Below are 25613 nucleotides of genomic sequence, written 5' to 3'. Positions count from 1 at the left end.
AGTTTGAGGGCAATTTGATTCCTCTAGAATTTATGGTGGAATTAAAATGAGATAAATGGGGCATTCTAATCCAGTTTAAAAATAGGTTAAGGGCATTTTAATAATTTAAATATTGTTGGTTTATCCATGATAATTAGTTAGTGAAAATTTTGCAATCCATCAAACATTTTTTTACTGTTAGATGAAAAAATTAATTTACTTTATTTTGAAATTGGATTTATTTTTTTACCAAGTGGCAATTTGGCTTAGTTAAAATTGATGACAGGGCACCATTAGGGGGGAGATTACTGTAGTAAGATTCTTGGGGTGTTACACATACTAGGTGATCTTCCTCCGGACCATGGTGGAGCGCCGGAGCATGGGCAGAGTGCCGGAGCGAGGAGAGGAAGGAGATGGATGGGCTCGGACTGGCGATGCGAAGAGGGGGGAGTTGGATGGGCTAGGGTTGTGGGACGCTAGCCGGCTTAAATAGCCGGATTTAGTCTCGACCAGCGAGCCAGAGCCGTGCCACGCGACGTTCACACCGCGGCAACGGATGCGGCGTCCGTCAGACCGCCCGGTTTCCGGGCTAATCCACGTGGGGCCCCCTTGTCGGTCCGACATGGCGTACGTGCCGGAGAGGCGCCATGTGACCTTAACACCACGGCTATGAATGCGGATTCCGTCAGACCGTCCAGTCATCGGGCTAATCTGCGTGGGGCCTCCTCGTCGGTCCGACGCGGCGCGCCCATTTTCATCTCGTATTTGGGTTGGATATAAAGGTAGAGGTGCCAGTTAGACCAGGCGTCTGTGGCCCGTTTGAAACGCCCGTCTGAATTGAAATTTCATGACCAGACAGTGACCAAGCAGTCCGCCTGGTCATATGAGGTGGCGGTTTTGAAGCGCCTGGCTGTAGATGCTGTAAATAGGGTAATTGACAACAAGGAGCATCCGCATAGCTGAAAGAGTTCATCTGAAACAAATGCTACTCTAGTTGTTACAGCATAGTACGGTCGAGACTGCTTCCAGCTGGGCATAAAACTGAGAGTTGGCAGACAACTCTGCTTTCATCTTATACCGAGAGTTTGACACTTGACTTAATTAAATTGTAAATCAGGTAGCATCGCCAAAATTTGAAAGACGACGGACAGTGTTATCATAACACTTCAGGCCATGAATCTTCGCTTATCGCTCCTCGATCGGGCCGTCTTGGCCATCCACTAACTGAACTTAACTGACCCTGAACTAACTGATAAAAAAAAACTAACTGAACTTAACTGAACCCTGATGTACTTCAGTGTTCTTCAGAGTTCTTTTCTTCAGTGAACTCGGTCTGCCATAAGTTTAGGTAAGCAGCAGATTCAGTCAATGAATTCTGGACCTACTTGAATATCTCAGCCATTGAAATCTTTCATACAGTACAGTGACTACTTGAAGATTTTTTCAGTTATATACATCATCAGAAATTCAGTCCAAAAAGTCCATGTCTTTGCAATACGAATTTTTGATTCTTTGTCGCCACACTCTTAAGAGTGTCAGCTAAAAAGGGCAACGACAAGGAGCATCGGCCTGACTTGGAACTCCCAACATTTTTCAGCTATTTTGTGAGCTACAGAAAAATCCAGTCACTGGATACTTCCATTTTCATGCAAGTAACAGTGCCTACTCGAAGACTGAGTAACATGCACTGACAAATTTCAGTCTACATTGATAATAACAGATTTCAGTTCATGCTAGTATCGCTAGCTGGAATGATAAATACTGGATTTCAATTCATGGTGTTGCCCTCAGCAAGGTACACCAGATGGCGCAAAGCCTGGTACAGTTGCGCGGCAACAAGTTGTAAATGGGAGAGGCAATGTGTAGTCTCTTACACAACCCTAAAAATTAACAAAGGAAGGCGACCCAAATCGCTGTTTTTCTTCATTTACTTTTCCTGCTCTTCCTCTGCTTTTCCAGTGAGATCCAAGCTGCTCCAGCGAGCAGAGAGAGTCCATCCCCTCAATAAAAAGGTGGGATATATCTACTATTCGAAGCTGAGAACTGAGAAGAAACAGAGACCTGGTAGGTCTAATTTATGATAGTACCAGATTTTTGTTTTTCAGAATCTGGCCTTGAAGTACATACTTTAGCTACTAGGTAAATTCTTTCCTGTGGATCATCTTCCAGTTGAGAGCATGGGTGTGTCATTCCGTTGCTGCTAACTGAAACCTTCATTCTGCATTTTCATTACGGCCATGATGGTAATCAAGGAGTCAACGGCTGTTGCTGGGCGAGCTTCTTAGGATGGTGTGGAAGTGACCCTCCTCATGCTGCGGATCTCCAGTAGTTGATAGTTGATATCATTTGCGCATGTTTTCCATTGTGCATTTGGGGTCTGTAATAGTGGAGATGTTGACTATGGCTAATTTCTGTTGCTTTTTCCTATCAGACATCCATTTGGTTGCCTGATGCTCTGCCAGCCCACCAAACCTGGTTGGCTCGCGTACATGCATCCCAATCAAACGCTGGGACTCAAATTCCAGTTTGTGCCAGAGCATGTTCCCTTCAACTTGGGGCAGTGATTGATAGATAGTTTCTTGAGGGTTGGAAGCTGCTGTAAGAGCCCCTTCGGTAGTGTCTCTAACCTTGGGCAGTCATAAATCTCTAGCTTCTTGAGCTGAGGAAATGATACAACCGCTGCTTGTCCTGTCACCTCCTCGTGCCATCTCTCTAGCTTATACATGTTGTAAAGAATCATAGTTTCCAATTTAGGAAAGAAGGGTGGTGGAGACATACAGGATTCCCCAATGTCTGTATCATCATTACCAACGCACATACTTGTCAAGCTATCCAAACCACTCAAACGCAATAACACAAGAGAGGGCAGCTGCCATAATGGTGGAACATCCTTGCAGTTCATGCAGCTACTCAGCCAAAGTTCGCTCAGATGTTTTAACAGTGTAGAGTCATGCATCCATGATGAGAATTTGGCACCGATATAATCAAATATCAGTAAAGCTTCAAGACTTTTGTGAGGACGAAGGGCCTCTAATATCCCTTCTGGATTAGTATCCACTTCATCTCCATCGCTCGTGCTACAAGGTCCATACCAATCGAGTAACAATCGTTTCAAATTATGCTTGCCAGACAAATTGCCTTGTTTAGCATTTTCTGCATTGTGCACTTTTCTCAGCTCCGTCAAAGCAAGAGCGCCACCTAGATTCAAATTCTTCAGCTGATCAATTCCACGACCTACATCACTATCAATGACATAATTCGTCAGTGTCTGTAGAGAATTCAGCTGGCCAACAGCTTGTGGCATGCGCTCCAAACTATCACACCCATTGAGAAAGATGTACCGAAGACTGCTCATATATCTCAAGCCCTCTGGTAATTTCTTAAGGCTTGGACAATTAATGAGCTTCAATGTTTGCAAGCTATATAGCATGGCAGTGGTTTTAGGCAGTGCAGATATACTAGAATAAGAACAATCTAGATAGCGAAGATGCTTCAAATTTGCCATATGTGTCCACTGTTTTGGGTACCGAGCGAAATTCCGAGATCTCGCGCGGTTACCGCCCCCCCTCGAGAACTACGCATACCGAGCAAAAAATCTCGAATAATTTGAAAATTTTGAATTCAAACGGTCACAGCATAGTTAAATACAGGCCATCTCTTATCCAGCCGCAGAGCTACTCGCGGCCTAGTGGTAAAGCCAACCTTTTGTAAGCTGCTAGGCGTGCTTGTATGTGTCTCAAATGAGTGTGTCTTCAATGCTCGCAAGGACATGAATTTAGACATGGCCATAATCAAAGACTTGCCCGTGTCTAGAGAAGTCTCATTAATGAACTTCAACTTCCTTTGGTCTAATATCGTGCGGGGCCGGGGAGCTAGAATTTCCTCCATGGCTGCAATAGTACTATTATTGACATAATCAAGTGACAAATGTCGAACCTCATGCTGTAATGAACTTGTATCTATGGACCCATGCAGAATTTCTTGACGTGATGAAGATTCTGGCGGAATGCAGCATTCATTTCCGCTTACAAAGTCAGCAAGATCATGCATGAGGTCATGCATCTTGCATGTAGTTAGTCGGTAGATGTAGTCATTCTCTTGAGTCTTCATATCTTGGAGAAAACATCTCCAAACTAGCACATCAAAAATTTGGCGGCCTCTTATTTCTGATGCAATAAAGTCATTTGCCATCCATAGCTGAATCAACGTGCCTTTAACCATTCCGCTATCCTTGGGGAAAATAGCACAGAAGGAAAAACATATCTTTTCTTCTGATGACAAGTGATCATAGCTTAGCCGTAGTGCAGGTACTATCCCAGTGGTTGTGAGGATGTCATCTTTCCAAACATCACTATCCAGAACAGAATACCACAGATTGTGATGCTTCGACCGAAGTAAAGTTGCTATTGTCTTGATAGCAAGAGGCAATCCCTTACACTTGTGGACAATGATCATTGCGACTGAAATCAATTCACAGGAATTTTCCACTTCACTTGCAAATGCGTTTCTTTGAAAAAACTCCCATGATTGGTCCTCATCCAGAAGTGATATCTGATGTGGAGGAAGTGTAACCATGATAGAACCAACTTGATTGCTACGGCTTGTCACAATTATAGCACTACCTGGGCGAGCCTTACTTGAGCGAGCATGTGAGTTTAGCAATGATCTCATAGCATCCCACTTCTGTCCATCTTCATTCCAAACATCATCCAACACTAGGAGGTACCTTTTCTTGTCCAAAACCCCACAAAGTTCCTTCTGTAGTGCCTCCATCTGAGTCAAATCACACTTCTTCATCGTGGCCACTTCTATTACAGATCAGATTATTTCTTCAATAACGAACTTGTCAGAGACACAGACACATATGACTAACTCAAAATGATGCACCACTCTCTTGTCATTACGCACAAGTTGGGCAATGGTGGTCTTACCGATTCCCCCCATACCAATTATGGGGAGCACCATGACATTATTATTATCAGTGTTCTTGGCAGAATGGTCAAGCAATATCTTCACCAAAAGTTCCTTCTCGTCTTGTCTGCCTATAATCTCTGATTCATTGACATGAGAGTGTGTTTGCGGATGAACCACACTTGGTGCCTCAATATGTTGTAGGAAATGGAAACTGTTCATCTTCGCAACTAGTTCATTTAACATTTGAAGGACATCCTTCATCTTCCTGTTCATAAAAAGACGAAAAACAATTGGGCTATTGACAGTGAAGTAGCTCCACACCTGAAATGAAAACAAATAAAACATAAAGACAGAAACAGAAATTAAAAGAGTTCCATTTCCAAATTAAACAATTAAATTGAAACTAAAAGACTTCCATTTCCAAATTAAAACCTTAAACTGAAAACAGAGCTATCGGGAGTGAGGACTCTTCTTTGCAATTTACCACTACTTTTTGTGAAATTATGCAAGAGTGTGTGCAAGAAATACTTGAGTGTTTGTTGACACTTGACAGACTAACTTAACCTCTGTCTTAGATCTAGCATCCTGCCAGTGACTAGTGTGGCCAGTGATATGGACTTTTTTTGGTGCCTGTAATGAGGTTCATGTAACGCCCACGATGCGGCTATATCTCCCACGTGTGGAGGAACGACTTAGAGGCATAACCGCATGGTGGTTTAGTCGCAAGAAGGGTCATCTTCACACAATCCCATGTAATGAACAGGAATGGGATAAAGAGTTGGCTTACAATCGCCACTTTACACAATACATAAATTAAACATACATCATTCAGTGTACACTCAAGGTCCGACTACGGAACCAAAATGAAAGAAGACAACCCCAAATGCTAGATCCCCGATCGTCCCAACTGGGCTCCACTACTGATCACCACGGAACGAAACATAGTAACGACCATGTTCCTCATCGAACTCCCACTTGAGCTCGGTTGCGTCACCTGCACTGGCATTGTCGGCACCTGCAACTGTTTTGGTAGAATCTGTGAGTCACGAGGACTCAGCAATCTCACACCCATGAGATCAAGACTATTTAAGCTTATAGGAAGGATGAAGTGATGAGGTGGGGCTGCAGCAAGCACTAAGCATATATGGTGGCTAACATACGCAAAAGAGAGCGAGAAGAGATGCAACGCACAGTCGCGAAGCTAGAAGTGATCAAGAAGTGATCCTGAAACTACTTACGTTCATACATAACCCAAACCGTGTTCACTTCCCGGACTCCGCCGAAAAGAGACCATCACGGCTACACACGCGGTTGATGTATTTTAATTAAGTCAAGTGTCAAGTTCTCTACAACCGGACATTAACAAATTCCCATCTGCCTCATAACCGCGGGCACGGCTTTCAAAAGATACACTAGTAGAAAAAGGGTCAAACGTGAAGCACATTAGTGCCGGTTTGTATTTGAGCCGGCACTGCCGGTTCCAACGGCTAGCCGGGCCGCTTTCATTAGTACCGGTTCGTGGCGAACCTTTAGCACCGGTTCGTGCCACGAACCGGTACTAATGAGAGTGGTGGAAGGATGTTGTCAGACTGGGGCCCCTCCATCCCCTTTAGTACCGGTTCTTGGCACGAACCGGTACTAAAGGTCGTCCAAGGTAAAACCCTTCGTCCACCCGAGCTCGCTCTATTCTTCCCCTTTCCCCTCTCCTCTCTATTATTCCCCTCTTCCTCTCGAGCTCATCACACATTTTGCCCAAATTTTGTCAAGATTTGAAGGCCCCCATCCATTGAAATGATCACAAAGGTTAGCAACTTTGTCCTTTCATCTCTCATTTCTTGATTTACTCTTGCAATGATTCGGATGTGGTATATATATTCTCTTTTAAAACTAGTTGCATTTCGTGTTTATGACAAATTATGCCCATCAAGTTGACATAGAAATTTTTTCTAGGAGGTATGTGAACCGGAAATTCCAACCGACCCTATTGTCGAGAGGTTAAATTTAGTTGAAAGAGAAAACGAGTACTTGAAAGAAAAATTGAAAAGAATTGAGGGGGAGAAGATGGAATTGGAGTTGCATGTTGCCGATGTCGTCGATGATCACAAGATCAAGATGGAGAAAATGCGCTTGAAGATTAGAAAGATTAGAAAATATGCCATCGATAGTGAGGCTTGGTATCATTATGATGTTGGATCCATTGTTACCTTAGTTGTGATCTTGATCGCATTTGTTGTTGCATTTAAATGCTTTAGCTAGAGAGTTATTTGTTTGTTGCATTTAAGTGTTGTATGAGCTTTATGTATGAACTTGTATTAATTTGGTCTATTCGGTGTTGTGTAATGAAGATGAGCCGGCAATGGATGTACGATGACCGATGCTCTCCCCAGTTCGTTGAGGGCGTGCATACTTTTCTGATTGCGGCCGAGGCAAACAAGCGGGCGGATGGTTTTATGCCTTATCCATGTGCTGGCTGTAAGAATGGTCACAATTACTCTACGTCAAGAACCATTCACGTCCACCTGTTTGAGTCCGGTTTCATGCCCCACTATAATGTTTGGACCAAGCACGGAGAAAGAGGGGTTATGATGGAAGACAATGAAGAAGAAGAGGACGATGACAGCTATCCTGGCCATGGGTTCCCTGAATACGATGATACAACAATGGGGGAAGAAGCTGAGCCGGTAATGCGGGAAGAAGCTGAGCCGGCAATGCGGGAAGAAGCTGAAGAAGAGGCATCAGATGAGCCCGTTGATGATCTAGGTCGGGCCATTGCCGATGCAAAGAGAAACTGCGCAAGTGATTTGGAGAAGAAGAAGTTGCAGCGCATGTTAGAGGATCACAAAAAATTGTTGTACCCGAATTGCGTAGGTGACAAGAAAAAGCTGGGCACCACACTGGAATTGCTGCAATGGAAGGCAGAGAATGGTGTATCTGACAAGGGATTTGGAAAGTTGCTGGTAATGATAAAGGATATGCTTCCAAAGGACAAAGAATTGCCCGACAGTACGTACGAAGCAAAGAAGGCTGTCTGCCCTCTAGGGTTAGAGGTGCAGAAGATACATGCATGCCCTAATGATTGCATCCTCTACCGCGGTGAGTACGAGGATTTGAACGCTTGCCCGGTATGTGGTGCATTGCGCTATAAGATCAGCCGCGATGACCCTGGTGATGTCGAGGGCCGGCGCCCCAGGAATAAGATTCCTGCCAAGGTGATGTGGTATGCTCCTATAATACCATGGTTGAAATGTTTGTTCCAAAACAAAGAGCATGCCAAGGCGATGCGATGGCACAGAGAAGACCGTAAGAAAGACGGAAAGTTGAGAGTACCCGCTGACGGGTCACAGAGGAGAAAAATCGAAAGAAAGTACAGGAAGGAGTTTGCAGATGACGCAAGGAGCGTATGGTTTGATCTAAGCGCAGATGGCATTAATCCTTTTGGGGAGCAGAGCAGCAACCATAGCACCTGACCTGTGACTCTATGTTTGTATAACCTTCCTCCTTGGTTGTGCATGAAGCGGAAGTTCATTATGATGCCAGTGCTCATCCAAGGCCCTAAGCAACCCGGCAACGACATTGATGTGTACCTAAGGCCATTAGTTGAAGAACTCTTACAACTGTGGAATGGAACAGGTGTACGTGCGTGGGATGAGCACATGGGGGAAGAATTTGACCTAAAGGCGTTGCTGTTCGTGACCATCAATGATTGGCCTGCTCTCAGTAACCTTTCAGGACAGACAAACAAGGGATACCGCGCATGCATGCACTGTTTGGACGATACCGACAGTATATATTTGGCTAATAAGAATGTGTACCTGGGACATCGTCGATTTCTTCCGAGCAGGCATCCCGTAAGAAAGAAAGGCAAGCATTTCAAAGGTGAGGCGGATCACCGGACGAAGCCTCGCCACCGTACTGGTGCTGATGTACATGATATGGTTAAGGATTTGAAGGTGGTCTTTGGAAAGGGTCCTGGTGGACAACCTGTTCCGAATGACGCTGACGGACGCGCACCCATGTGGAAGAAGAAATCTATATTTTGGGACCTGCCCTATTGGAAAGACCTCGAGGTCCGCTCCGCAATCGACGTGATGCACGTGATGAAGAATCTTTGTGTGACCCTGCTTGGCTTCTTGGGCGTGTATGGGAAGACAAAAGATACATCTGAGGCACGGGAGGACCAGCAATGTATGCACGAAAAAGACGGCATACATCAGGGTCATGCAAGCTACGCTCTTACCAAAGAAGAGAAGGAAATCTTCTTTGAATGTCTGCTCAGTATTAAGGTACCGTCTGGCTTCTCGTCGAATATAAAGGGAATAATAAACATGGCAGAGAAAAAGTTCCAGAACCTAAAGTCTCATGATTGCCACGTGATTATGACGCAACTGCTTCCGGTTGCATTGAGGGGGCTTCTACCGGAAAACGTTCGATTAGCCATTGTGAAGCTATGTGCATTTCTCAATGCAATCTCTCAGAAGGTAATCGATCTAGAAATCATACCAAGGTTATAGAATGATTTGGTGCAATGTATTGTCAGTTTCGAGTTGGTGTTCCCACCATCCTTCTTCAACATCATGATGCACGTCCTAGTCCACCTATGCGAAGAGATTAATGTTTTGGGTCCTGTATTTCTACACAATATGTTCCCCTTTGAGAGGTTCATGGGAGTCTTAAAAGAAATATGTTCATAACCGTGCTAGGCCAGAAGGAAGCATCTCCAAGGGCCGTCAAAATGAGGAGGTCATTGAGTTTTGTATTGACTTTATTCCTGACCTTAAGCCGATTGGTGTTCCTGAATCGCGGCATAAGGGCAGACTGGATGGAAAAGGCACGCTAGGAGGGGAACAAATAATATGTATGGACGGACATTCTCTCACTGAAGCACACTACACAGTTCTACAGAATTCCGCCTTGGTGGCTCCGTATATGGATGAACACAAGAATTTGCTACGCTCCAAACATCCGGAGCGGTCTGATGACTGGATTACACGTGAACAAACCAGGAGTTTCACCAGCTGGTTGCAAGCACGTACCATGCATGACACCTCTATTGAAGATGACCTGTACTTGCTGTCCCAGTTACCATCTTCGAATATAATGACTTTCAAAGGGTACGAGATAAATGGTAATACATTTTACACGATCGCCCAAGATAAGAAGAGCACCAACCAAAACAGTGGTGTCCGCTTTGATGCAGAAACCAAGACGGGAAAGGAAACATATTTATCTCGGAGACCAGATTAGTCGCTGCACCATACGAGATGAAGTAGTAATCTATGCACGTCGTTGCTTCTGCACAGTCCAGGTGGTTACTCTGTGTTGAAAGGGAGAGAGAGGATTGGTGAAATAGTCATTGTATTGCTTGAGCCTCGTGGGTATATATATAGGAGTACAATCATCTACTTGGAGTACAAGACAAGCCAGAACAAATCCTAGTCTATCTCGTCTTTCCTAATAAACATTATACTCAACATCCCCCCGCAGTCACAACGGTAGCGACGCAGACGGTGAGACTGGAGAAGAATCCGAAGGCAAGCCGACGGACACCCCCCACAGTCGTAACGGTCGACGCATCGCGGAGTCGTGGCTGGAGTGGCAACCGACGAGGTTGCTCAAGCAAGGCGGTAGCCCTTTGTGCCGTTTGTCGAGGTAGCCGAGAGCGTATGGTGGTGGAGCCGTGGTCGAGGTAGCCGTGCGGAAAATGTCGTGGTCGATGTCGAGTCGGGGTAGCCGGTGTCGAGGAAGTCGCCGTGGAGCCGCGGGCGCAAGAAGACGCCGAGTTAGCATGGGCGCAGTGGTGTCGAAGTAGTGGTGCGCCGGAAAGAAGATGTTGTTGACGACGCGTCACGGCGGGGTTGCCAAACCCGGGGACACATCATAGAAGAAGGCACGCGTCGGTGTTGCCAGCACCGGGCATGCGTAGACGGACGAAGACGAAGTTGACGAAGCGCCGCACCAGGCTTGCCAGGCCCGGGAAGACGTCGTGGACGAAGGCACGCGGCGGTGTTGCCAATACCGGGCATGCGTGGACTGGGACCTGCACGAGCTGTACGCCATGTCGAAGAAGTCGGAGAGGCCAGCAAAGAAGGACTCGACGACGGTTGCGGCGCCAATCGGCACGGGGCCGGTGTCGCCCGCGGTTGTCGGAGTAGACGAAGTGGTCGTGGTAGATGACGGCGACGCTGGCGACGGGCTGATGCTGGACGAAGACGAAGAAGGTGGACGAGCGGCGGCGGCGGCGGCTACGTGGGTAGCGGCGGTGGCGACCAAAGAAGAGCAGCGGCAGCGGCCTGATGGCGGCGGCGGCTAGGTTAGAAACGCGGCGGCGATGCTCGAAGTAGGCGAAGAACCCTGACAGCGTGAAGAAGACCGGCGCGGACAGTGGCGTTCCCGCGCCAAGGGAGACGGCGCGGCGCATACCACGGGAAGTCAACGCGTGTGGACGACGAAGTGGACCGTGGGCCGCCGCGCTATGGCCCGAAGGGGCGACGCAGCGGCGGCAGGCGGGTCGGGGCGACGGCGGGAAGACCTCGGGGCGACGGCGGGGACCGCGGGCCGCGCCGTTGTGGCCCGAAGGGGCGACGCAACGGCGGTTCGCGAGTCGGTGCAGCCGCGGGGACGGCCTCGGGACGGCGGCGTGGACCGCTAGCCACACTCGCTACGGCCCGACGGGGCGACGCAGCGGCGGCGCGAGGGTCGATGAAGCCACAGGACGGCCTAGAGCGGACGCCCTCGGGGCGGCGGGGGACCGCGGGCCGCGGCACTACGGCCCGAAGGGGCGACGCAGCGGTGACGCGGGTCGGTGCAGCCGGGAGAAGAACCACGGGGCGGCGGCGCTGCGGCCCGACGGGGCGACGCAGCGGCAGCCCGATACTCGATCGGCGGAGAGGCGCGCTGAACTCGGGGACGATCTTCACGGGACCTGCGGAGGCGCGCGTAACCGACGGGCCAGGTCGGTCGCGCGGCGTAGATGAGTCGGATCGCGGCGGCGAGCGGTTGATCAAGCCGATCGCGCGCGAGGTCGGAGACGCCGCTCGATGGAGGCGGGTGGCGACGGAGTCCGAGATGAAGCCGGCGGCGGCGGTCAGCAGGGCGGCTATGATTGGCCGCTGCATGATGCGAGGCAGCCGGGTCGGGGTGATGCAGGAGTCCCGATCGGAGCAGGGCGGTGTCGGCCGGCGTAGATCGACGGGCGGGCCGGCGCGCGAACGGCGGCGGCGAAGGGCCGCCGCATGACGTGAGGCCGCCGGGTCAGGGTGACCGGCGGGCCGACGCGCGGACGACGCGCAAGGCCGCCGGGTCGGGGCGACCGGCGGGCAGACGCGCGGGTGACGCGCAAGGCCGCCGAGTCGGTGAAGAAGCGGGCCGATCGCGCCGGTGTTGGAGTAGAGGCGCACGGGGTCGACAGCGGCGGTGGGCGACGCAAACCGGATCACATAGACCGGAAAACCAAAAAGTAGATGCCGATCAAAACGACCGGCGAGAGAGAGAAAACCCGGATCAAAGGATCGGGAAAAAGACTCTCTAGGGCAGCCGGTCAACACGACCGGCGGACGAACCCTAGGTACGGGCGGCGTGGCCCCCGGCGGCGGTCATGGAGGCCGACCACCCCGGGGGCGGCGGGCGGGTGCGGAAGCGGCGGCGGCTAGGGTTTAGGATCGACTTGCGATAGATACCATGTTGAAAGGGAGAGAGAGGATTGGTGAAATAGTCGTTATATTGCTTGAGCCTCGTGGGCATATATATAGAAGTACAATCATCTACTTGAAGTACAAGACAAGCCAGAACAAATCCTAATCTATCTCGTCTTTCCTAGTAAACATTATACTCAACACTCCGGAGTGTTTCCAAGTGTTTCAAGGATAGCCTTCACTGAACCGATAGCTCCTGCAGGAGCAGGATTGTTTCCTGCAACTGTCAACAGATTTAAAACACCTTCAGCGACCAAATCGACCTACTCACAGGGCAACAAAAACAGAGGAATAAACTGGACAACAAGACGAGAACGGCGATGGTGTGGACGAGCTCGCGCGCTCCTGATAAGTGGACGAACAATTGCAGGACGCGTTGCTGATTATATTAAATACGGTCATGTGGGACCAAGTCCAGTACGCTCGGAAACAGTGGTCGCTATGTTCCAGCCAACTAATGCACCAACTGAACTTAACTGAACCCTGATGTGCTTCAGTTCTTCAGAGTGCCTTTCTTCACTGAAGCTTTGGCTGTGGTCTCTCTTGTCAGCAAGTAATTCAGGTCCCATCAAGAAAGCTTCAACTTCAGCATCTTGTCTTGTCTTGTGTTTTTATGAACCACAAGCTCCCCGACAAATACGGCATGAGTTAATCGATGCAATATTCTCAGCTTGAGAGCAAAAGTACGTACTGCTGTAAGAAAAATAAACTGGATAAGTGCATGTTTTTACTCGTAATGGTTCAGTGTAAAAACTGTGCCCGTGTTGAAAATGACAAGCGCATAGATTCTCTGTATGAAACTATGAAGAAGAGCTATTGGCGTACTCTTGAAAAAAAACTATGAAGAAGAAAAAGGCATGCACTCATTGGGGTTGCCCCAAACAGAGCAGAGCCGAGCAGCTCCTCCTCCTATGTTTTTGCTGGACCGCTAGCTGCATGCAACTCAATGCATGCTCTGTTTCCTTCGTCCCCGGTCTCACGTTACTTGAACATTGAGTAGTACTCCCTCCATTTCTAAATATAAATCTTTTAGAGATTTCAACATGGACTACATACAGATGTATCACTAGTAGAAAAAAGGCCATTTGTCCCAGTTCGTAAGGCCCATTTGTCCCAGTTCATAAGGCTCATTTGTCCCACGTATAGAGAGAACTCGACACGCTAGCTAGTAAGCAAATGAAGGAAACCATTAAGTACAGAAGATCGTCATGAACATATGCATACAGAGAGAAGTGATATCGACCTCTCCTTCTCCGAGAGATTGGTCGAACAACAAGTTTTCGTATATCTATGCGACGCTACTGGCTACATATATACAATATAAGATCTCTTACAATATAATCCCCCAATTATATATGAACTCAGGGTCCACATCGTATTCTCCGTCTTTATCGATCACGTGGTCAAGAAAGAATCCCGCCAATTCCTCTTGAATTGCTCGCATGCGATCTGGTGCTAGGAGTTCATTCCGCATCCGAAACATCTAATTTGAAGAAGGAGGTCAATACATATATATGAATGAATGAAACTCAACACAAATGATGGTAATAAAATAAAATTGTGAATATTATTGCTTACACACTTCATATTGTTTGTTAGAGTAGCCCCACTCACAGGTCGTGTGGCAGATGGACTCGCAAACGTAGTATCCACAGTAATTATGCCCGGCTTCCTACCACAACCACTTTACAAGAAATAAAGGTCAATCAAACTGATAAGCAAGCATGCTAAATGGTTTGATGAAACTAGCGCTTGAATCACTAGGAGATGCGGGGAACTTCCTCGGCAGTCCCGGAGCTTTTGCGGTGATTTTTTTCCAAACCCTGCCAGACAAATAAAACAATAACTTGATATCAGAAAAAAAAAGAAGAGCTGGGAGGGGGTATATCGACAACGACATACCCAATAAAAAATAAGAAGGGGAAGAAGAAAAAAAGAGAGGAGAAGATCGAAGAAAAAAAAGAAAAAAAAAGAGGAGTTGCAAAAGAAGAAAACATTGAGTAGTATTTTTTTCTTCTTCTTCTCTATTCCTTTCTTCTTCTCCTCTTTTTTTTCATCTTTTTTCCTCTTCTTCCTCTCCTCTTCTTCTCCTTCTTTTCTTCTCCTTCTTCCTCTTCTTATTTTCCTTTTTCCTCTCCTTCTTTTTCTTCTTCTTCCTTCTTAATATCACTTAGCACTTTTGCAACGATAGGGGTGGGAGGGGGGGTGCTCCTGTGGTCTAAAATCGGTCTATGCACGATAGAAAATTCTGAAAAAATACATCTATGACCCCTCATACATACATACATACAAAAAATACATCTTAAAAATACATATATGATCCCTCATACATGCATACATACAAAAAATACATCTAAAAAATTAATACACATATGATAACTCACACATACATACCTACATCTAAATTTCTTTTATGAACAACTAAAAACATCTAAAAACAGCATATAAGAACATCTAAAAACATCTAAACAAATAGCATGCATATATATATATATATATATATATATATATATATATATATATATATATATATAAAAAAAAAAAAAAAAAGCTAGGGGCCGGGCATAGGGGCATGGCGGCGGCGTAGGCGCCCGCGGGGCTGGGCAGGGGCACAGGTGCGCGAGGCAGGTGCTCACAGGGGGTGGCGGGGCAAGGCGGGCGGCGTACGTCGGGGCAGGCGCAGGGGCGCGGGGAGCGATGCCGGCGTCGGGGCAGATGGCGTCGAGGGCGTCGGCGGCGGCGAGGTAGACCAGCCTGACGGCATCGGGGCATGGCTCGGCGGCGACGGCAACGAGGAGCACGGGGCGTCGGGGGTTAGAAGAAAGTGATGGATTTTGGAGAAACTGCTAAGTGCTGGCTTATATAGCAAAGGCATTGGTCTCGGTTCGTGGCACCAACCGGGACTAATGCCTACCTTTAGTCCCGGTTCGTGCCACAAATCGGGACCAAAGGTCTCTTTTCAGCAGTCCAAAGGGCGGGAAACAGAGACCTTTGGTCCCGGTTGGTGGCACGAATCGGGCCTAAAGGGGGTAGTCGTACCGGTTTGTCCCACCAACTAGGACCAAAGGTGTTCATTGGTCCCGGTTGGTGCCACCAACTAGGACAAAAGGGTGGCACAACGGTGGTGTGGTGGGAGTTTAGTCGCACCTCGCTAGCTAAGAGAGCTCAGCACCTGTTTATAAGCTGCGTTGCGGCTCAAGTGTTGAGCTCCTCTCTAATATGCAAGCGGTACTTGCCTACCCTTGTCACTGCCTTGTTGGGCCTATTGGGCCGGCGGGCCTGCAACCTGGCCCATATACAGATGGGTTTCTAGTCGTATCCAGGCCGTGTGGCCCAGTAGGCGCCATTTTTTTTTTCCATTATTTTTGTTTTGTTTTTTGAATTATTTATTTTCTTTTGTTTTTTGCTTTATTTTTTTATTCTTTTTTCTTTTAGGTCGGAATAATTATAAACTTTCTGTTAGAGCTATTAGTTTGCAAATTTGAATATTTTAAATTTGAATTCTTTGAAATTTGTGTGAATCACTAGTTTGTGAATAACTTCACTATAAAAATATATTTTGAGTGATTCTTTTTCCTGCTATTTAATATTACTGTGTTTTATCATTATATTCAAAAACAGATTTAGTTATTTTAGTTTCTATCAAAAAAAATATTTATGAAAATTCTTTTTGCTACTAAAGTTTCTAACAAGAAATTCTTTATGATAATTCTTTCTGCTTTTCATGTTTTGAATAGAAAATAGTTTGGTAATTTTAGTTGCATAAATTTTATATAATTTTAGTTTAAAAAATACTAGGGGTTTATAAAAGCTTTTTAGTTGATTCCTTTTGCTATTAGAGTTTTATAAAAGTTTTTTAGTTGATTTTCTTTTTGCTATTGAAGAATATTATAGTTTTGTTTTAGTTGATCATATTAGAATATTATGGTATCGACATTTCACCAACATAGCATGTGCTAAAAAGTTGAGAGGGTTACGGGAAAAACTGGATGCACTTCGTGTACAAAACGGACAATCTCTTTCGAAGTATCAGGGTTTCGGACGAAAACTCATCTGTTACAAAGGGATTTCATTTTTTTGAACTTATTTGAACTCCATACTTTTTGTGTGTTCAAAATGCACAATTCAAAGCCACATCATCAATTTTCAACCCTTTCTGACTTCATTTGTTATTTTTCATGCATTTACTGATTTTTTGAGCTAAATGGCCCTGAAATTGAAAAGCACTATAGATGAACTCTGAAAAGGTTGAAAGTTGGCATGGTATCATCATTTCACCCAAATAGCATGTGCTAAAAAGTTGAGAGGGTTACGGCAAAAACTGGATGCACTTCGTGTACAAAACGGACAATCTCTTTCGAAGTATCAGGGTTTCATATGAAAACTCGTCTGTTACATGGATATTCTATATCAAAGGCATTATCATAATAGTCGTGGAGAGAAAGTCTTCACTTTTTCTTCGCTTCTTTCCTTTGCTTATTGCGTCGTAACCATGGATAATCTTCATCGTTTAACAGGGTGCTTGGGTCAGCCTTGACTTTGAAGGGAGGAATTTCATGAAACTTGTCATAATCTTCGGACATGTCTGTCTTGCCCTCCACTCCCGCGATGTCTCTTTTTCCTGAAAGAACTATGTGGCGCTTTGGCTCATCGTATGATGTGTTTGCTTCCTTATCTTTTCTTTTTCTCGGTTTGGTAGACATGTCCTTCACATAGAAAACCTGCGCCACATCATAGGGCGAACGGTTCGTCTGTGTACCCAAGATTGTTCAGATCCACTGTTGTCATTCCGTAGTGTGGGACTACCTGTACCCCGCCTCCTGACAGATTGACCCATTTGCACTTAAACAAAGGGACCTTAAAATCATGTGCGTAGTTAAGTTCCCATATGTCCACTATGTAACCATAATATGTGTCCTTCCCCCTCTTGGTTACTACATCAAAGCGGACACCGCTGTTTTGGTTGGTGCTCTTTTCATCTTGGGCGATCGTGTAAAATGTATTCCCATTTATCTTGTATCCTTTGTAAGTCAATACAGTCGAAGATGGTCCCCTGGACAACGAGTACATCTCATCACAAATAGTGTTGTCACCTCTGAGACGTGTTTCCAACCAACTGCCGAAAGTCCTGATGTGTTCACATATAATCCAGTCATCACACTGCTCCGGGTGTTTGGAGCGCAGACTGTTCTTGTGTTCATCGACATACGGGGTCACCAAGGTAGAGTTCTGTAGAATTGTGTAGTGTGCTTGAGACCAAGAATGTCTGTCCTTGCATATTATTGAGTCCCCTCCAAGCGTGCCATTTCCAGTTAGTATTCCCTCATACCGTGATTTAGGGAGATCAATCTTATTAAGGCCAGGAATGAAGTCAACACAAAATCCAATGACATCCTCTGTTTGATGGCCCATGGAGATGCTTCGGTTATGGAGATATTTCTTTAGGACTCCCATGAACCTCTCAAAGGGGAACATATTGTGTATAAATACGGGGGCCAGAATGACAGTCTCGTCGACTAGATGAACTAGGACGTGTGTCATGATATTGAAGAAGGATGGTGGGAACACCAGCTCGAAACTGACAAGACATTGCACCACATCACTCCTTAGCCTTGGTATGATTTCTGGACTGATCACCTTCTGAGAGATTGCATTGAGGAATGCACATAGCTTCACAATGGCTAATCGGACGTTTTTCGGTAGAAGTCCCCTCAATGCAACAAGAAGCAGTTGCGTCATAATCACGTGGCAGTCATGAGACTTCAAGTTCTAGAACTTTTTCTCTGGCATATTTATTATTCCCTTTATATTCGACGAGATGCCGGACGGTACCTTCATACTGAGCATGCATTCGAAGAAGATTTCCTTCTCTTCGTTGGTAAGAGCATAGCTGGCAGGACCTTCATACTGCTTTGGAGGCATGCCGTATTTTCCGTGCAAACGTTGCAGGTCCTCCCGTGCCTCCGAAGTATCTTTTGTCTCGCTGCGTATGTACTGTCGGGTAATTCGTTATCCTTTGGAAGCTTTTTCTTCAATAGTTTCAATAGCTTCTCAAATCCTTTGTCAGGCACAGCATTCTCTGCCTTCCACTGTAGCAATTCCAGTACGGTACCGAGCTTTGTGTTGCCATCTTCGCAATTGGGGTACAACCCTTTTTTGTGATCCTCTAACATGCGATCGAACTTCAGCTTCTCCTTTTGACTTTCGCACTGTCTCCTTGCATCAACAATGACCCGACGGAGATGATCATCACGCACAATATCGTCTGGTTCCTCTTGATCTTCAGTAGCTTCCCCTGTTGCAGCATCACCGTATTTCGGGGGCACATAGTTGTCATCGTCCTCTTCTTCTTTGATGTCTTCCATCATAACCCCTATTTCTCTGTGCCTGGTCCAACCATTATAGCGTGGTATGAAACCCTTATAAAGCAGGTGGCTGTGAAGGATTTTCCGGTCAGAGTAAGACTTTGTATTCCCACATATGGGGCATGGACAACACATAAAACCATTCTACTTGTTTGCCTCAGCCTCTTCAAGAAAATTATGCACGCCCTTAACGTACTCGGAGGTGTGTCTGTCACCGTACATCCATTGTCGGTTCATCTGCGTGCATTATATATAATTAAGTGTGTCAAAAACCATTACAGAATATCATGGATAGATAAGTGACCAAATTAATAGAAGTTCATCATCACATTAAAACCAAAGTACACACATAGTTCTCATTGAACAACATATAGCTCTCCAGAGCATCTAATTAAACCATACATTGAAACTATGTAAAACATTTCAATGCAACAACAAATGCGATCATAATCGCAAACAAGGTAACAATTGATCCTATGGTATAATGATACCAAGCGTCGGTATGAATGGCATATTTTCTAATCTTTCTAATCTTCAACCGCACTGCGTCCATCTTGATCTTGTGATCATCGATGACATCCGCAACATGCAACTCCAATATCATCTTCTCCTCCTCATTTTTTTATTTTTTCCTTCAAGTAATTGTTTTCTTCTTCAACTAAATTTAACCTGTCGACAATAGGGTCGGTTGGAATTTCCGGTTCACATACCTCCTAGATAAATAAAATCTATGTCACGTTGGTCGGCATAATTGTCATAAACAATAAATGAACCAAATAGTTATAAAAGATAATATATAGCACATCCGAATCATAGAGAGGACGAGGGCCAACGGGGGCGGATACCAAAACCATCGCACTATATAATAACAAGCAATAATAAAAGTAAGAAAATTAGACAAGTATTTATCTAAAGTAAGAATTCCGTTCTTTCAGAAAGAAGATAAGAACAAGAGGCTCACCACGGTGGTGCCGGCGACGAGCGATGCGGTCGATCGATGGCGGTGAAGACGGGGACGGGACGTGAGGACCGCTAAACCTAGACAAATCTCGGGAAAAATGGAGCTTGGAGGTCGAGCTTCGAGAGGAGAAAGCTTAACTAGTGTGGCTCGGGCATTTCATCGAACACCTCATGTGCATAGGAGGTGAGCTAGAGCACCCATATGCCCTTCCCTCGCCGGCCAGATAAAACAGAGCACAACTCATTTGTCCCGGTTCGTGGATGGAACCGGGACTAAAGCCCCCCATCTGTCCCGGTTCGAGCCACGAACCGGGACCAATGGATGTGGGCCAGGAGCGAGGCCCATTGATCCCGGTTCGTGCCAGGAACCGGGACAAATGGGTCCAGACGAACCAGGACCAATGCCCACGAGGCCCCGGCCGCCCCCTGGGATCATGAACCGGGACGTATGCCCCCATGGGTCCCGGTTCGTGACTGAACTGGGACTAATGGGCTGGCCAGGCCCGAAACAAAGCCCTGTTTTCTACTAGTATATATAGACATATTTCTCATTTTGCTCTGTATGTAGTTTTTATTGAAATCTCTAAAAAGACTTATATTTAGAAATGAAGGGAGTATACATCGACTCATTTCAGTCCATAGAGATAAAGCTATGGCAATCATTTGAAAGGAAAATCTAATCTATGCATGGCAGATCCTAACAGTTGAACAATCTTTAGATATATACATACAAGTGCTAGCTTCTGAGTTTTGACATCAAGTCTAGGTAGGTTGTTGAAAGGATCGAGAAGGGGTGTCTAGAGGGGGGGTGAATAGACTCTTAGCACAAGCTCAAACATTCACAATACATATCAAGCAAGCATGACAAGAGTATTTGAGCAGCAGAAACGAAATCATGCAAGTTGCAAGAATGTAAAGGGATGGGATTGGAGTGTGCAAACGCAATTGGAGACACGTGTTGGGGATCGTTGTAGAAATTAAAAAATTTCTACGCATCACCAAGATCAATCTATGGAGAGACTAGCAACGAGAGAGAGGGGAGTGCATCTTCATACCCTTGAAGATCGCGATGCGGAAGCGTTACAAGAATGCGGATGAAGGAGTCGTACTTGTAGCGATTCAGATCGCGGTTGATTCCGATCTAAGCGCCGAACGACGGCGCCTCCGCGTTCAACACACGTACAGCCCGGGGACGTCTCCTCCTTCTTGATCCAGCAAGGGGGGGGAGGAGAAGTTGAGGGAGAGCTCCGGCAGCACGACGGCGTGGTGGCGGTGGAGCTCGTGTTTCTCCGGCAGAGCTTCGCTAAGCGCTACGGAGGAGAAGGTGTAGGAAGGGGGGAGGGCTGCGCCAGGAGAAGGGGTGCGGTTGCCCCCCCACCCCCCACTATTTATAGGGGGAAGGGGAGAGGGGGCCGGCCACCTAGATCCATCTAGAGGGGGGGGGGGCGGCCCCTCAGGGGGGGCAGCAGCCCCCTTAGGGTTTCCAACTAGGGGGGGCGCCCGCCCCCGGGGGGGTGGGGTAGCGGCCCCCTATGGTTTCCAACCCTAGGCGCCTTGGGCCCTTGGGGGGCGCACTAGACCACTAAGGGGCTGGTTCCCACCCAACTACATCCCATTAGGTCCTTCGGGGCAGGCAGACCCTCCTGGTGGACACCCGGAACCCCTTCGGTGGTCCCGGTACAATACTGATAAACCCCGAAACCTTTCCGGTGACTGAAATTGGACTTCCCATATATAAATCTTCACCTCCGGACCATTCCGGAACTCCTCGTGACGTCCAGGATCTCATCCGGGACTGCGAACAACTTTCGGTAACCACATACAATTCCCATTACAACTCTAGCTTCACCGAACCTTATGTGTGTAGACCCTACGGGTTCGGGAACTATGCAGGCATGACCGAGACATCTATCTGGCCAATAACCAACAGCGGGATCTGGATACCCATGTTGGCTCCCACATATTCCACGATGATCTCATCGGATGAACCACGATGTCAAGGATTCAGTCAATCCCGTATATGATTCCCTTTGTCTACCGGTATAGCACTTGCCCGAGATTCGATCGTCGGTATACCGATACCTTGTTCAATCTCGTTACGGCAAGTCTCTTTACTCATTCCGTAACACATCATCCCGTGACCAACCCCTTAGTCACATTGAGCTCATAACGATGATGTCTTACCGAGTGGGCCCAGAGATATCTCTCCATCATACGGAGTGACAAATCCCAGTCTCGATTCGTGCCAACCCAACAGATACTTTCGGGGATACCCGTAGTGTACATTTATAGCCACCCAGTTACGTTGTGACGTTTGGCACACCCAAAGTACCCTTACGGTATCCGGGAGTTGCACAATCTCATGGTCTAAGGAAATGATACTTGACATTAGAAAAGCTTTAGCAGACGAACTACACGATCTTGTGCTATGCTTAGGATTGGGTCTTGTCCATCACATCATTATCCTAATGATGTGATCCCGTTATCAATGGCATCCTATGTCCATTGTTAGGAAACCGTAACCATCTATTGATCAACGAGCTAGTTAACTAGAGGCTCACTAGGGACATGTTGTGGTTTATGTATTCACACATGCATTACGATTTCCGGATAACACAATTACAGCATGAACAATAGACAATTATCATGAACAAGGAAATATAATAATAACCATTTTATTATTGCCTCTAGGGCATATTTCGAACAACACGGAGATTTTTGGCATGGTTCCGATAGGTGGTGCTATCGTACATCCTCGTTGATCGAGACTTCAACCCACGAAGGGTAACGGTTGCGCGAGTCCACGGAGGGCTCCACCCACGAAGGGTCCATAAATAAGTGACCTTGTCTATCCCGCCATGGCCATCACCCACGAAGGACTTGCCTCACTAGGGTAGATCTTCACGACGTAGGCGATCTCCTTGCCCGTACAAACTCCTTGGTTCAACTCCACAATCTTGACGGAGGCTCCCAAGTGACACCTAGCTAATCTAGGAGACACCACTCTCCAAGAGGTATTAGATGGTGTGTTGATGATGAACTCCTTGCTCTTGTGCTTCAAATGATAGTCTCCCCAACACTCAACTCTCTCTCATAGGATTGGATTTGGTAGAAAGATGATTTGAGTGGAAAGCAACTTGGGGAAGGCTAGAGATCGAGATTTATGTGGTTGGAATGGAATATCTTGACCTCAACACAAGTGTAGGTGGTTCTCTCTCAGAAAATGTATGTTAGAAGTATAGGCATGTTCTTATGGCTCTCTCCACGAATGAAGAGTGGGTGGAGGGGTATATGTAGCCTCCACACAAAATCTAACCGTTACACACAAATCACCAAACTCGGTGGGACTGAATAATGAAACTCGGTCAGACCGATCTAGTTCAAAATGTGAATGTTAGGATTTTTGGTGGGACCGACATGATCAACTCGGTGGGACCGATGTGCTAGGGTTAGGGTAAAGCCTTATCTCGGTTGGACCGATTACACAAACTCGGTGGGACCGATTTGGGTAATAAGCACAACATAGAGTTGGCCAAAAAAACTCGATGGGACCAATTACATATTTCGGTGGGACCAAAATTAATGCAATAGACAACAGAGAGTTTGCAAGCCTATCTCGGTGAGACCGATATCCCATCGATGAGACCGAATTGATTAGGGTTTCTGGCAGTGGCTATGTCAAGTGAACTCGGTGGCGCCGGATAGAAAGTTTTGGTGGGGCCGAGTTTGACTTTTGGTTTGGGACACATGTGGATGTGAGAAAGTAGTTGAGGGCTTTGGAGCATATCACCAAGCACTTTGAGCAAGCAAGCCATTAAGCAACACCTCATCCCCTCTTAATAGTATTGGCTTTCCTATGGATTCAATGTGATCTTGGATCACTAAAATGAAAAATGTAGAGTCCTGATCTTTGAGCTTGAGCTAATCCTTTGTCCTTATCATCTTGAAGGGGTTCCACATCATCTAGTCCATGCCACTCCATTAATTGTTGAACTTATCTGAAACATACTAGATGAAAACATTAGTCCAACAAGAGTTATGTTGAAATTAATTACCAAAATCACCCAGGGAGCACTTGTGCTTTCAATCTCCCCCTTTTAGGTAATTAATGACAGCATACATCAAAGTTTTAGATAAAGATATGAAGAATAACAGGTAAAGCTTTGGAAGGACATATAACATGCATAGGCTCCCCCTACATGTATGCACTCATGTAAATTTGGAATATGAGAGCATGTGAATGCATAATCATGACAGAGTAAGCAATGTGTTACATGTATCTTGGCTATATGCATCAGAGCAAATGATGTAAGTGTAGGAAATGTACCTTCATGCTCATGAGTCCTTCTTGCAAACAGTGTGTACATTAGCAAGAAATCCTCATGCACATGAGTGTGATGCATATGCTTACCTTGTGGTCTTGAGTTGGCTTAGAAAGGTATGAACCTGAATAAACAAGGTTAGATAACACAGATACATCTACTAGCCAGAGCAATCAAAAAAGAACCACAAGAGTACCAAGATTGGGATGACATGTAGAGTGTGAGCACTGGATACTCTATTAGATATAGACATGTCCCCAAAAGGTAAAGATATGCAATGAATTCGAAGAATTTCTTCCCTTAGATGTCTTGCTCCCCCTAAAGACATGTAACTTCTCTCCTCTTTGAATACCCAGCATCCTGGGGCCTTTGATGTGATATCTCTTTCCCCCCGGTGAAGAATTCTCTCCCCCTATTGAAGTGATTAAGCTTTGATGTGATCTCTCTCTTCCCCTTTGACATCAATTGCCAAGAAGGGATCTTCTGGAGTGTGAGTCAAACTAGGTTTGTGCTACCTCTTGAGCACTGCGTTGGTTTTCCCTTGAAGAGGAAAGGGTGATGTAGTAAAGCAGCGTAAGTATTTCCCTCAGTTTTTGAGAACCAAGGTATCAATCCAGTAGGAGGCCACGCACGAGTCCCTCGCACCTACACAAATAAATAAAATCCTCGCAACCAACGGAATAAAGGGGTTGTCAATCCCTTCACGGTCACTTACGAAAGTGAGATCTGATAGATATGATAAGATAATATTTTTGGTATTTTTATGATAAATATGCAAAGTAAAATAAAAGGTAATAAAAATAGCTAAGTGTTGGAAGATTAATATGATGGAAAATAGACCCGGGGGCCATAGGTTTCACTAGTGACTTCTCTCGAGAGCATAAGTATTACTGTGGGTGTTTTGGATATTACTACTGGGCGTAAACCGGCCAGGAGAGGCCGGGTTAACTTCATCAGTAGTTCATTATACTTGAAGCGCATGAAGACAGACAGTGACGCTGTGTAAAGGCCCAGGGCCCATAACCGGTTTAAGGCATGTAGCTATAAACCGGCATTGATATGCAACTTGCATTCTAAGGTAGAAAGAGCGGAGACCGAGCCAGACACGTTTATGAGCCGGCCTCGGGACTCTGTAAACCAACGGGCGTCAACCCATGAATATAAGGGGACGACCCGGCGACGGTTCAGGACAACAGACAACAACTCGAGACTCAGGAAAAGCGTATTCGCTCCCTGGTCATCGAAACCCCATCAATTCCATCACAACTAGACATAGGCTTTTACCTTCATCGTAAGGGGCCGAACTAGTATAAAACTCTCTTGCGTCCCTTGTCCGCTTTAACCCCTTTAAACTAACCCATAGCGATGGCTCCATGACTAAG

General features: G+C 46.2%; 1 pseudogene; it reads right to left on the bottom strand.

Moving 5' to 3' along the window:
• Positions 1-2479: 2479 nt before the first annotated feature.
• Positions 2480-11311, bottom strand: LOC125525117 (annotated as a pseudogene).
• Positions 11312-25613: the final 14302 nt, after the last annotated feature.

Source organism: Triticum urartu, chromosome 7 (assembly GCF_003073215.2).
Source record: "Triticum urartu cultivar G1812 chromosome 7, Tu2.1, whole genome shotgun sequence".
NCBI classification, from domain to species: Eukaryota; Viridiplantae; Streptophyta; class Magnoliopsida; order Poales; family Poaceae; genus Triticum; species Triticum urartu.
Note: the sequence above shows the minus strand (reverse complement) of the source record. Positions and strands in the feature narration are given on the sequence as shown.